We start from the raw sequence: 11258 nt of genomic DNA on the forward strand, positions 1-11258 counted from the left end.
TTTTTTTTTTTTTTTCCTAATCCACATGACTCCTTCTATTTTCACATCTGAAGAAACAGATGATGGAGCTTGACTTTCTGGGAAGGACAGGTGAATAAATACACATTGCTGAAACACCACAGAGCAATATTACAAAGTACACTGTGTATTTTTAAAAATTTTTTTTCATCGTATATGTTTGTGGGTACACTGTGTATTTTAGTAACGTCTCTAGTTAGAGAAAGCCAGAATGGTTGAGCTGAAATAAGTTAAATATAAATTCTCAAATAAGCATACTTAATGTGTGTATATGTATGTGTGTTCAAATATCTTTGCTTTAAACAATATACAGCTAGTGAAGACAATTTATATAGGAAAGAATCCTGGATTGAGAGAATCAGGAAACTATCTTCTAGTATTATCTAGATGATCAACTTATTTAAATTTATCTGGGTCTCAATTTCCACATCTACAAAAGAGAGGGACAAACTAAATGATCAGTAAAGTTTGTTCCAGTTGTAAAATTCTATGGCCCTAAATCAGTGTGTTGAATTAGTAGGTTTTCAAGTAGCTGTGTTATAATTCCTGGCAAGGTAAAATAATCCCCTAGAGCTTAGCCTCTGTTGGAGCTTGCTGCCTCCCCTATGTTCTAAGCCTAGCTACCCAAAAGTACTTTCTCAAAGTGAATTCCAACTTAAGAAACATCACTATTTGTAGTATTTTGGAACCAAATGATGTGATGATGATGATGTGATGAAGAAAGTGATAATGATATCATCATTCAGTGGCAAACACTGACTGGAAGAGGTTGTGATTTAAAAGATATTTTACTCCTTAACAAAGCTTCTGTTTACAGGTTACCACTGACCGTCATGAAGAGACCCAAGAGTTGCTACAGGCTAATGAACCATTTGAATCAAACTGAACTGTGAATCAGAAATTATCTCGTACTGGGGCTGGCCCGGTGGCACACTGCTACAGTGCACTGCTTGGGAGCACAGCGGCGCTCCCGCCGAGGGTTCGGATCCCACATACAGACCGGTTCCCGCTCACTGGCTGAGCGAGGGGCGGGCGCAGCACCGAGGGTTGCGATCCCGTTGCCGGTCCCGATCCGGTACGGGCGCAACACTGAGGGTTGCAGTCCATTGCCGGACACGAGAAAAGACAAAAAGGAAAAAAAAAAAAAGAAATTATCTCGTACAGCAGCTAATTTGTTAAACCCAGAATGCGAACACGAGTTTTAAAGGGAAATTAAACTATTCGATTCCATTATATTTATAAAACATGATTTTTACAGAACTTGCTGCCTTACCAGCAGATGTCAGTGCAACCTTATTAGCTGACTAACATTTTTAGCAGTTTAAATACATGCCAGTAAACTGAGTGAAAATAGTCTTAAAATAGCAAAGTTAAAAATCTACTGTCAATGTTTTTGATTAAGAATATCTTCTTAGGTGGAGCTATAGAAAAATATCAATCCTTCAAAAGTTTTTAAGTTAAAATTGGTCTTGCCTAGGTAAATCATATTATATAACTTATAACACATTGTTATCATCATAATTTATGTGACAATAGCATTTCTCAGTGACATATAAAAGACATGACCTTAATTAAGTACAAAATGCTAATCTTTGGTAAAGTGTTAGAATAACACGGTATTTTAAAAACTCACACATCATAGGCACTAGATCCAAATGAAATTCATTTGTCTTTGGGGGACATACACAACCCCTTGGAAAAACATGTTAACTGTTAATGAATGCTAAACCATCAACAGTGTGAAACTGTTTTCTACAATGTAGCCTTTTGCTTTTAGCAAAAGTTGTAAATCCAATGACAGTAACAACAGCACCTATTATGTGCTGAACACTCAGTTTACATTACCCCATATAATCTTTGTAACAACCCTGCAATGTAGATACTGTATCACTCACATTTTAAGGATACTAAGGATACAGTAACTGACATTCATAGAGGTTAGGTAATTTATCTAACTAATGAAGGTTACATAGAAAGCCAAAATGACAAACCACAGATGATTCCAAGGCTGTACATTTCCCTTTATGCAATATTCCATTCCTTTAAAAATGCTATTTCATGACCTTGTATTGAACAGGCCTCTTGTTGCTTGTTTATTACACTTGGAGTTAAAGCTACATTTTGTACAAAATATTTCTACAACAATGACACTAAAAGTGACTGAAATATGGATAAAATAAAGGAATAAGTGTAAAATTACTCTCTAAAGGCAAAAGTCATAGTTTCTTGTAAAGTTAAACATGCACTTATCATACAATACCAATCCTATACCTAGGTATTTACCCAAGAGATATAAAAATATATATCCGCACAAAGACTTGTACACAAATTTTTATCAAAACTTTATTCATAATCATCGAAAGCTGAAGACAACCCAAATTTTCATCAACTGGTTAAAGGATAAACATGTTGTGGTTTATCCACATAGTAGAATGCTACTCAGCAATAAAAAGGAACAAATTACTGATACATGCAGCAGCATGGCTGAATCTCAGAAGCACTGTCAAGTGAAAGAAGACAAATACAAAAGGCTATATTGTATGATTCCATGTATATAACATTCTGGAAAAAGCAATACTACAGGGACAGAAAACAGATTAGTAGTTGCCAGGTCTTGGGGGTAGAAGGAGGGATCAGCGACCTTTGGGGGATGATAGAAATATTCTAAATCTTGATTGTACTGGTGGTGATGTGATTATACACGTTTATCAAAACTCATAGAACTGTACACTTCAAGGTGGTGAATTTCAGTTTATACACATTTTACTTCAATAAATTAGCCATTTTTTAAAAAGTGAAAGACTTTGGACATGTACAAAGTATTAGTGATGTCACCAGCAATAAAATTTCTAAATAGTTAAGTCAAACAACAAGAGATAGAAGAGAAGTTAACAAACAACCTGGATTAGTCTTGCCTAGTCTGGGAATATAAGAGAACAGAAACCAGGGCTCTAATACTAGCTGGCCAAGCCACTCATGTGACCTTGAAGCATTACTTCCCTCCAAGTCTCAGTTAACTGACTGCTAAAGAAATTACATTATTTTAATTCTTTAAACTTCTCAAACTTTTCAAGCTAGAAAAACAAAACAAAAAAAGGACCAGGTTCACCATTCCAAAAATTCTCTGACCCTTGCTGGTCATTAAAGGAAAGCCAACGTCTCGCATGTAATTCCCTTGTTAGGGAAATGGGGTTAATAATATTAGCTATTATCCCTCACCATTCCTTTGGAGAGGGAAATTATACAATTTGGCCAGCAGGCGTCATTCACTCATTTATGAAAAACTGACAATTTTTTATATCAAAATGCTTTTTCAATATTTGCCTAATATTGAATATGAATATTTGCCTAATATTTTTATCTTTACCAATTATGAACATTGTTCCTTTGCATAAGTGCTTAGAGAAAGGAAGCTGTCCTAAATATTCCATTTGTTCTTCATTTTTTTCTCAGCTCTAATCAAGTATGCTAATTAAGCCTATATGCCAAGATGGAAAAAATATATCATTTATGCCATTATGCTTAACATTTCAAAGATTTTTAGAAAACAAAGTAGTGCCTTTATGAGCACTACTTACCCAGTCTTAGCAAAATCCATTTTTTTAACAGCATTCTCTTCAATATCAATGTCACCGCCTGCACAAAGCTTTCTTCTGGCATTTCCTATACCATAAACACCCTAAGTAAAGCAACTTCCACATTGTCTTATAATTGTCTTCCACACTGACTTATGTATAAGCCCATGTTTCTTCTCTCTTGACCACCCTGCAAACTATAAATTCCTGGGAGGTACAGCGCTGCACACCCAAGTTTATAGCATGGTACCTTGTGCTCAGTAATGTTTGTTTACGGTGAACAAATGAGTGAATGAATACTTGAATCGATTTTGTCACCTCAAAACAGGTGATCTCTCTATGACCACATGAAAAGGAAAAGGACCAATACGTGGTCAGATTAATTGAAAAACACATAGAAGCACATGGCTATTTTCCCTGGAAGGAACATGCGGGATAACTGAGGCTTATAGAAGGAAGTAAGAGCAGCAACACAGAGAAACTAAAAATTCGAGATAATGGAGTAGATTCATGGCTTATGAAATGAGCTAGCAGGAAGTCTTAACCTTTTTGTGCCAAAGATACCTGGGGATTTGGCATCCGGGGATGCCTATAAACCCCTTCTCAGAATAATGTTATTAAAAAACATAAAATACACAAGATTACAAAGAAAACTAATTATATTCAAATGCAGTTATCAAAATATTTTAAACTATTTATAAGATCTAGCAGCAGGTTTAAAATAACTACTATAATTTCATAAAAATGATGAGTGTAAATGATATTTTGAGAAATCTGCGACAACTGTAACATGATATGAAAAAATATTCTTGACAGTCACAGGTACTGCTAATCTTCTGTAGTTTTACCTAAATTCACAATTGGTGAAAATGCTAGATTTAGGCTAATAAAATTAAATTTGTAGAGTCTGGATGATTAGCTCACTTGGTTAGAGCCTGCTGTGCTGATAACACCAAGGTCGAGGGTTCAGGTCCCCATACTAGCCAGCCACCTCCAAAATAGAGATAAACATTAAAGCTGCAATTTTTTTTCTTCTTTCTAACTACACAAACCCCTTAAATCCTTAAATCCTATTTATGAACCACTTGATGGGGATCTATGTACCCAAGGTGAAGAAGTACTGGACTGAATGGAAGTTGGGATGGTGGAGAAAGAGGGAGCAAACAGGTCCCCATACTAGCCAGCCACCTCCAAAATAGAGATAAACATTAAAGCTGCAATTTTTTATCTTCTTTCTAACTACACAAACCCCTTAAATCCTTAAATCCTATTTATGAACCACTTGATGGGGATCTATGTACCCAAGGTGAAGAAGCACTGGACTGAATGGAAGTTGGGATGGTGGAGAAAGAGGGAGCAAAAGGATTTTACTTCTGCAGGTAGAGTCCTTTCTCTCTCTCTCTCTCTCAATGATCACTGGCAATAATCTAGACTAGATGTTCTCAACTGGGCATGGTTTTGCATACCTGTAGCCCCATAGGGGACATTTGGCAATGTCTGGAGAGATTTTTAGTTTTCACAACTGTGGAGTGGGAGTGCTGCTGGCATCTAGTGGTTGGAGGTCAGAGATGCTATTAAACAGCCTGCAATGCACAACACCTCACAACGAAGAATTACACAGCTGAAATGTCAATAATGCCAATGTTGAGAAATCTTGTTCTAAGGAGAAATGGTGGTAGTTTGGACCAGGGTGGTAGTAATGAAGGTGGTGGCAAGTGGTTAGACTTAAGATATATTTGGAGGTAGCCAGTAAGCGATACAGAGCTTGTTGACAGATTGGAAGTGGTCTCCTAGGATTTTGCCTGAGCAACGAGGTGGATGTTGGTAATATTTACTGAGATTAGGAACACTGAGGATCAGTGATTAGAGCATAGATGATATTTAAAGCCATGAGAGTGGGTAAACTCATTCAGGGGGATAATTTAAATAGAAAAGGAAAGAGTGCTTGACAGAGCCCTGGGAGACTCCAGACTGGAGCTTCTATTGGAGGAGAAGAAGCCAACATATGAGACAGGAGTGAGGTCCTTGGGAAGGCCAGAGAGGGTGTACTCCAAGCTCAGGGAAAGGTGGCCTGAGTAGCAGGGACACTTTTTCCACTGGAAAAGAAGGGAAGACAAAGTTTATAAACAGGAATGTAGGAAGATGAGTGGATTTGGTGATGGAAAAGGGGCATTTCCCATTAGGTTGCATTTATTGTCTCTCTGACTAAGGTTTGAGTATGAGTGTTGGTTGAGTGTGAGTGTATGTATGTGTGGAGGTACTGGAGATTTGAGAAGAGAAGATGCTATGAAATAGTTAACTTGGAGAGGTGGGAAATGATGTTACCAAGTATCTTTGTTTTCTGTTGCTATACCTGAATACCTCGGACTGAGTAATTTACAGGAAAAATAAGAAATTTGTTTCTTATTACTCTGGAAGCTGGGAAGTCCAAGATCAATCAGTCACAACTGATTGGCTTCTGGTGAGGGCCTCATGCTGTGTCATAACATGGCAGAAGGTATTGCAGAGGGGTCCACATGAGAGTCAAACTGGCTTTTATAACTGACCCAGTCCCCAAGTAATCCATTAATTCGTTAATCCATTCATAAGGACAGAACCCTCATGACCTAATCATCTCTTAAAGGTCCTGTCAGATTCCACCTCTTAAAACTGTCACAATGGCAATTAAATTCCAACATGAGTTGGAATTTAACACTCAAATCATAGCACCAGGGGAATGAGATGGAATCATCTGGTACCATTTGAGTCATTTGAGAATTATACTCACAAACTTAAAGTGAGTCCTATCAGCACAATTTCAAGATTAATAATTAATAACTTTTATTTTATGAATAAAATACCATAGCAACAATAACATTAACTTCCACTATCTTGATCACTTAAAAGGCAGCATGCATCCCTCTTTACAGAATGCTCTCATTTAATATTCTCAAACAACCCTTATAAGATAGGTGTTATTACTCTCACTTAATTGATAAAGAAACTAAGTGTCAGAGGGATTAAGGAATTTTTTCAAGGCCACACAGCAGGAGGTCAGGATTCAAACCTGTGTCAGTTGATTGTAAAGCTCGTACCCTTAACTAGTATTATCCTACCCTATACTCAAGCTACCTTTGAAAACCACTGCCCTGAACAGGGATTTATAACTTACCTACTCTTTTCAGAATAGTAACTTCAGAGAGGAGTGGGGGGAGTAAGTGGAGATAGTGCTGGAAAAAAGTCACCTGAGTTTTACTAAAACTGCATATGATCAATTGTTACAATTTACTCTGAGATTTTTCTCCTGCAAGATTCTCTTTGAGACTTCCTTAACTCTGGTTTTACCTGTTTACCCAAACGCGATAGAGGAGGGAACAGGGTGCTGGAGAGAGAACAAGGTACAGAGTGTGTTTTCCCATCCCCCCCACCTAGAGGAGGGAACAGGGTGCTGGAGAGAGAACAAGGTACAGAGTGTGTTTTCCCATCCCCCCCCCACCCTCCCCACGCCTCTAACTCCCCTGGGGCAGTCTGGAGTTCTGAAAAGAGACAAAAATTAATTCTACCAAGGAAACAGTCTACTCCCTCAGCCCCTAACTTTGGTGGAAATGGAGATGTAAGGCTTGAGGAAGAGGTTGTCTAAGACCTCAAGAGAACATCTGAAGAGAATGGAGGTTTTCCTTTGTATTTGGCTCCTACTGTGGCAGTTGAGCTCACCACACATTCTCGGCAGCAATGCAGCTCCTGACAAGATACAGAGCTACAGATTAAATGCAAAATAAGACAGGTCCTTCCAGTCAGAACGACAAAAGCAAACGCTTCATTGAGTTCTCTCATCTTAAATAGCTGTCAGCCATAGTCTTTACTCTCCTCCCCCCAACAATTGAAAAAATTTAGAATCTATTTATTTTTTCTCTTTTTTTGTAGGGATGGTGGGTAAAGAAGTGTCAAATTGCCAGCTCTGATGAATTTGCCTATAGCATTGTATATCACATGTAAAGTTGGATTTATTTTGTAACTCTGTTTATTTACCTACCACTTGCCATTAATCGTCCTGTTACTAAAAACTGGTATTTTAAAAAATAACTATCTTGATACCTTTGTTTAAATACTTATTAAAAAATCAGTTAAAGCTCAGCATTTTAGGTTCATTTATTCTATTTCTATTTTTGTCTGAGCTGTGTATTGAGCAATGTATGTATTTTGACCATTTCTTTTCTCACCTTATTAGAAACATTAGAATTACGAAGCATATATTGACTAGGATGGGGCACCCTCCTGGGCACGGGATGTGTTAAGATCTCTCTTCTTCATGCAGTAGGTAAAGCCCCTATGTATGTGGTTCTTCCCCTCTATGAAAGAGTTTAAACAATCATTTAGCAAGCATTTATTAAGCACCAGCACTGTGTTAGGTTCTTGAGATACAAAGAAGGATAAGGAATGGCCACTGTTCTCAAGGAAACAAGTATATCAGGTGTTACAGAGAATAAAATGGCTGTATCTAAACCGTATAATTGAGCTAAAGGAGGAAATACATGATCTCTAGAATATTTTGGCCTTTCTATTCTAAGATAATGCCACAGACCATCTCTCACTCTGACCCCTCGTGACTAACAGGGCTTTGCGGAGAAGCTATCGGCTGGTACTGTCAGCACCAGGGAACCTGGACTCGGAGTCAGAGGAACCTGGGCTCAAATGACATATACGTCACTTACTAGGACATGAACTTGGCAAGCTTTTTAACCTCATAGGGCCCAACTTTATTCATCCTCAAAGTAAGCTTATTGCAAGGAAGAAACTATTGTGTAATGGCTAAGAGGTAAAGCTCTGCAGCCAGACTGCCTGGATTCAGCCAGGATCTTGGACATGTTATTTAATCTCTCTATTCCTCAGCTTCCTCATTTATAAAATGGGGACAATAATTTTATCTATCTCATTGTTTTGGGGTGGATTAAATGATTAAATGGTATAAAACAGCGAAACAGTGCCTGGTACATTGCAACTGGTCAATAAATGTTGGCTATTCTTATTGTTATTGTTTTTATTTATTTATTTTTTAAAATTTTTATACATAGTTGATTGTACATATCTGTGAAGTACCACATTGAATATCAATACCTGTGCAATATGTGATGCTCAAATCAGGATAATTAGTATATTCAACATTATACAATGTAATCATTTTTCATGGCACTTTACCAATTCCTCCTTTATCCACCCCCTTCCCACCTCTGGTAACCTCAGTTCTGTTCACTCCTTTTGAAAGTTCAATATATTATTGTGATTGTCGTATCTTTCTTTCTTTATTTTTAAAATGTATTTGTTTATTTTTTTAGCCCCACTTATAAGTTAGGATATACAGTATTTCTCTTCCTGTGCCTGGCTCATTTCACTTAACATAGTTTCCTCTAAATTCATCCATGTTGCTGTGAGTGGCAGTGTTTCATTCTTTCTCATGGCAGACTAGTATTCCATTGTGTAAATATACCACATTTTCCTTATCCAGTCATCCTGACGATGGACATTTAGGCTGGTTCCAACTCTTGGCTATTGTAAATCGAGCTTCAATAAACATGGGAGTTCAGGTATCCCTTCAACATGATGATTTCCATTCCTCTGGGTATACACCCAGCAGTGGAATTGCTGTTCTAATTGAGGAAACTCCATACCATTTCCCATAATGGCTGCACCTGTTTACAGTCCCACCAACAGTGTAGGAGGGTTCCCCTGTTGTTACTGTTATACCTCTCTCATAGAGCAGTTGAAAATTAAATGAAATAATGTATGCAAAGTAGCTAACACAGTGTCTAGCACCTAGTAATTACTTACCAAATGAACTAAATGCAGCATTCTTACCCCTCCTTCATCAAACCCCTGACTATGGCCTCAATAGAAGGAGCTGTTAAGACTTGTGGGTGACCTAGAAGTCCCTGAATGATTTAGTCTTGCCCTCCCTCCCTGACCTCATCACCTACCACTCTGTGCCTCCACTTATCTTCTCCAGCCACACTGGCTCTGGGCTGTTCTTTGAACATGCCAAGCATACTCCACCGCCAGCCCTGGCTGTTCCCACCCCGAGCGGGCTCATTTCCCTCAGCTAATTGCATGGCTGGTGTCCTTACTTGATGTGGGTCTCTGCTCAAACATCACCTTGTCAGTGAGGCCACCCCCAGTCCTGCTGTCCCCTTACTCTGCTTTATATATATGCTCAGTACACTGTTGTCTGACATATTTTACCTGTTTATTTGTCCACCTCTGTCTTCCTTCACTAGAAGGTAAGATAGCTTTTAAAACTTTCCATGTGTTAGACACATTTGTTCACATACTTATCAATGATCATTTACAAAAACAGACTAAAATCTGGCCCCTAAAGCAAAAGTTGACAAGTTTCAAATTGTTTTCAAACAAAACATGTTCTCTGGACATAACTAAATTAAATTAAAAGCCAATAACATAAGACAAGCCAAAAAAAGAGTCTTATACACTTGGAAAGGGGAAGTTAATATGTATATTAAAAAGTTGCAACTAAAAATAAGAAAAATATTACATATCAAAATGTAAGAGGCCCAGCAAAAGTAATGTATACAGAAAAATATATAACCTTAAATGCTGTATTAGGAAAGAATGTGAGCCACTTAAAAAGTTTTAAAAAGAAGAGAACAAAATGAAAAAATTTTAAGAAAGAATATAATAAAGATAAGAGCAAAATTAACGATTTAGAAATCAGAATATACAATTAGTAGGATCTATAAAGTCAAAAGTTGGTTCTTTGAAAAGACTATTAAAATAGACAAAAACCTCTAGCAGGATTAATAAAGAAAAGGAGAGATGGCACGAATAAATAATGTTAGCAATGAAAAGGAAAATAACTTCTTATCCAGTAAGATTTTTAAAAGGTTAACAAAATAATACTTTGTAACCATTTTATGTCAATAAATTTGAAAATTTAGAAAAAGTATCCAAACCTCTAGAAATAGATTGGTCACAATTAAAGACACTGACAAAATAATTGAATACCCTTCCAGAAAGAAAACACCTGTTCCAGATTATTTTGTCTATGTGCTCTACCAAATTTTCAAGATAAAGATAATTCTAATCTTTTGCAAACTCTTTCAGAAAATAAAAAAAGAGGAAACATTTCCTATAGCACTTTGTGAGTCCAATATAACCTTGATGACAACCAGACAAGGATTATAGGAGAAAGAAAAATTATAGGCCAATTTTATGTATAAATGTAGATGTAAGAATTCTAAAAATATTATCAAACTGAAACTGGCAATATGTATTGGACAACATACAAAATGATCATGATACATCATGATCAAGTTGGATTATCTGAAGAATGCAAGGCTGATATAGCTTAAGAAAATTCTAGAAGGCTATTCTTCAGAAGAATAGATTAAAGGAAGGATATCTTATACATGCTTTCTTTGAAATTTGATATTACCTCAAAGAATATTTGCGAAGAAGAAAAAATAATGAGTTGTTTGAATTTAAACCCAAAGTTACGACGTTTACCTGGATCTGCCTGGTGATAAAAAATACATGTATTTTTTTTTTATCACCTGGAAGAATGAGGTGCATAAAGCTGAGTTGAAAATTAGTTTTTCAGGGCCGGCCCGGTGGCGCACTGGATAAGTGCGCTGCTTGGGAAGCGCGGCGGCACTCCCGCCCGAGGGTTCGGATCCC

This window comes from Galeopterus variegatus, unplaced genomic scaffold (genome assembly GCF_000696425.1).
Source record: "Galeopterus variegatus unplaced genomic scaffold, G_variegatus-3.0.2 Scaffold3222, whole genome shotgun sequence".
Classification (NCBI taxonomy): Eukaryota; Metazoa; Chordata; class Mammalia; order Dermoptera; family Cynocephalidae; genus Galeopterus; species Galeopterus variegatus.